At 51.4% G+C, this 3,772-nt stretch overlaps 1 non-coding gene across 1 annotated transcript; it reads left to right on the top strand.

Annotated features, from left to right (window-relative positions):
* Positions 1-2,338: 2,338 nt before the first annotated feature.
* Trnat-agu lies at positions 2,339-2,411 on the top strand. The gene has a single exon. It is a non-coding gene; the product is annotated as a tRNA-Thr (tRNA).
* Positions 2,412-3,772: the final 1,361 nt, after the last annotated feature.

Here is a 3,772-nt window from a genome sequence, read left to right as displayed (position 1 = left end):
GCGCAAGGAGATGAGGGAGGCCGGAAGAAGGGAGGGAGGGGAAGAGATGGGGGAGATGAGAGGGGGGCGCGCTGAAGAGGGCCAGGTAGGGAGGGATGTGGGAAGGAAAGAGGCAAGTATGGGGTGCAGGGTCTCAGGAGGGGGGGGGGGGAAGGGGGAAAATCCGCTCTGGGAGAAGGAGGGAAGAGGAAAATGGTGGCCCTGGGGAGGGGGGGGGGAGAGAACAAGGCCAGGTTATAGTTGGAAGGAAGGGTAGATGTCACGGCGAAGTTCGTCATCCGGGAGGGGGAGGCCTGGACTAGGGCAGAGCGGGTCCCTATATACGAAATCGGAGGGAGCGGCTATTGGCCGCTGTCTGCACGTGGCTTAGCGGTGGCGCCCTCGCTGTGCGGAATAGCCGCCGCGGAGGCGGAGCCCTCTATGGGCTGACCACGTCCATTTGTTCTGCCGCGTGTTCGACTTCCGCGGCGGAATGTACTAGATATCCCATCGCTGACCTGGACGTCTAAGTGCACATCTTCGGCCTGGAACCTCACTGACTGGAGTAGAATTGTCTCCAATGACGAGCCCCGATGACCTGCGAAGATATGTCAGGTGACGCCCCAGACAGCAATGAGAAACCAACAGGGCATTGCATTTACATATTTTCGTCCCATTCAGATAAGTGCTTCATTGTGCGGCTTTTTTCCTTTTCTTTTTGTCTTAGAGCGTATTTATTCATTTATTACGCTGCTTCGGCTAGTGCCACCATTGGGCTGTCAATTCAGAACCCTGATTAGGTATAGATTTTTAATACTGACACTGAACATTGCTTTGGAAGTTCTAAGGTTTTATCCGATGATGGTCGTATCCACAAAATAAACGACAGAAGGGGTTGGAAATAAGTGCTACTCTCATATGGAGCTGCCAACGGCCTTCCCGCGGTGGTAATACCGGTTCCCGTCAGACCACCGAAGCTCAGCGCTGTCGGGCTTGGATGGGTGACCATCCGGTCTGCCGAACGCTGTTGGCAAGCGGGGTGCACTCATTCCTTGTGAGGCAAACTGAGGAGCTACTTGATTGAGAATTAGTGGCTCCGGTCTCGGAAACTGACATACTGCCGGGAGAACGGTGTGCTGACCACATGCCCCTCCATATCCGCATTCAGTAACGCCTGTGGGCTGAGGATAACACGGCGGCCGGTCGGTACTTTTGGGCCTTGATGGCCTGTGAGGGAGGAGGTCACAAGGGGCGATTGGCACAGGAGAGGAATTCATATCACGCTACATCGAAACAATCAGAAGACGTGCGAAAAGAAAGAGCAGTGCGGTGTTATAAAGAAATGCCGTAAGTGAGGCTCAGTTAGAAGTAGTTTTCAGATGGTCTGGCAGACATTATCAATCACTGTAGAAAAAAATCTGCAGCATATGATTCAATACGGTTCGTGCCTGAAAGCCACATTGTGCAGTATTGTATTCTGACGAAGCAACGCGGTGAACGGCCAACTCCCATGCCGTTATACATTTTACTGCAGCAGATTCACAGTGAACGGGAACCACGGGCGTGCAAATACCGCGGGAAATAATTACCTGACAGGGCTGTAACGCCGCACCAGAGGCGGACAGCGCTGTCGGTGTTCAGTCGGACATTCAATGTCAAACTCGCTCGCAGCTGCCGCTAATGGATGGCTAGAGTATTTCTGGACCCCCCATTACCCAACTCCAGTGGTTAACAATTTGTCACGCCTGTCATAACAAACGCGCTTCCTCTGGAATCTGGCGGCCGAATCTAAATGGCATTGCATAGAGCATCTATTTACTGGCGAACAGCACTTTAACGAAATGCGTAAGAGTTAATTGCAAATTATACTGATCTATACACACTGATAGGAGAAAATATTGTGACCACTGCCCACCGCGAAACGGAAGACGCATTGTGGCATTATGGGCCTGGGACGCGGTAAGGAAAGCACATACGCGGAGAAGAGACAAAGAGGGAACCATTCTAGCGACGATATGGGCGCCAAATGGGGAAATCCGTTGACACGAGCGAGTTGGATAAATAGCAGTTTAAGACACAGGAAGATGCTCTGACCACTAGGCCATCCGGCCACAGTGGTCGTCGCAACTGCACGTATTCCCTAGCACGCCTCCCGTCAGACCCAACTTCCCAACTTACCCATACACTACTAATGTAGCGCCCTGAGCTAATTATCGTCATTACTCGCCCCATTTCGCCGATTTCCGTAAGGGTCCGAGCCTGGTGTGCCTCTTCACTGAAGAGATCACTGGCCCTCTTGAGAATTTGGGTCTGACGCGAAGCGTGCCAGGGTAATCCGTGCAGTTGCGAGAACCACTGTGGCCGGATAGCTTAGTGGTCAGAGAATCTACCTAGTAAGCAGGAAATCCAGGTTCGAATCCTGGTCCGGCACAAATGTTCAACTTTCCCCATTGATTTAAATTAGTGCCCTCCTGCAACCAAAGTCTGTAATTCTTTTGTGTCTGGTTCAAAAATGGCGTCTGTCCGAAAGAAGAGACGCCGCATATGTATAAATCGCAAATCGTTATGACACGGCGCCTGGGACCGAACGTCTCGGAAGCAGCATTTTCTGCCATTTTATTTGAGCACCACGACTATGTAGCTGTTTTTACGGACGGATCGAAACAAGAGCATTCCGTTGGTTGCTCTGTTGTTTTTCCGGATCGTGTCCTCAAGGTTCGACTGCCTCAGACTTTTACTGTCTTTGATGCAGAATTGTCTGCGATCTTTCGGGCACTAAATTTCTTGTCTGTTCCGATTCACTAAGTGCCCTTCACTCATTGCAACGTTTGTATCCAGCAGATAAAATAGTCCAGACCATACAGGATGCCCTCCTCCAACTACAGCGACTGGGGAAGGTGGTGGCTTTCTGCTGGGTTCCGGGGCACGTCGGCATTGCTGGGAATGAAAGGGCAGATCTCGCAGCCAAGGAGGCGTGTCTCGATCCACAAATATTTCAGTGTGCTATCACCCTGCACGCACCCACCTCGCTGTTGAGCTCACGAGTCATGCGTCGGTGGGAGGATGAGTGGCTGGAAGTGACTGACAATAAGCGCCGTTTAGTCAAGCCCACAACGCGTGTGTGGTGTACTTCCTTTCAGCCCCGTCGACGGGACGAGGTTCTCCTCACTCGGCTTCGGATACGCCACAGCCCTATGACGCATGGCTTCCTGCTCCGGCGGGAGGCCCCTCCAATGTGTGATGCTTGTGGCGTCCACGTCACTGTGCGCCACGTTTTATTGGATTGCGTTTTATTTTCTGCCCAGCGGGCCGCGTCTGACTTGCCAGCGGACCTGCCATCTCTTTTAGGCAACACTCGGACGAATGTGGCTAAAGTTTTAAAGTTCTGTGCCATGTCAAATGTTTTTCCAAAGATTTTAGAGAGAGGGTCTTAATTTGCTCACTCTGTGACAAGCTCGCCCATATTTTATGTAAGTGGCCAGTCAATGACAATTTCCTGTGGCATTCTTGCTGCTACGTTTCCCCTTTCCTTACGTTTTACTTTCTTATGTAGCATTTTCCTTCATTTCCTGCTTTCTTTGCGTTTGTGCTTCAGTTTTATTAGGTCTGTCCACATTCGTTCCTTTTAATGTGTCAGGGCGCTGATGACCTCGACGTTGAGCACCCATAAGCCCCAACACACACACACACACACACACACACACACACGGCGACGATGTACGCGTGCTACTGTCTTGAGCATCTACGGAAACTGGTCGAACTGATATCACGTAGGCAACCACAAAATCCGCTC

Source organism: Schistocerca americana, chromosome 4, assembly GCF_021461395.2.
Source record: "Schistocerca americana isolate TAMUIC-IGC-003095 chromosome 4, iqSchAmer2.1, whole genome shotgun sequence".
NCBI classification, from domain to species: domain Eukaryota; kingdom Metazoa; phylum Arthropoda; class Insecta; order Orthoptera; family Acrididae; genus Schistocerca; species Schistocerca americana.
This window is presented reverse-complemented; position numbering and strand designations above follow the sequence as displayed.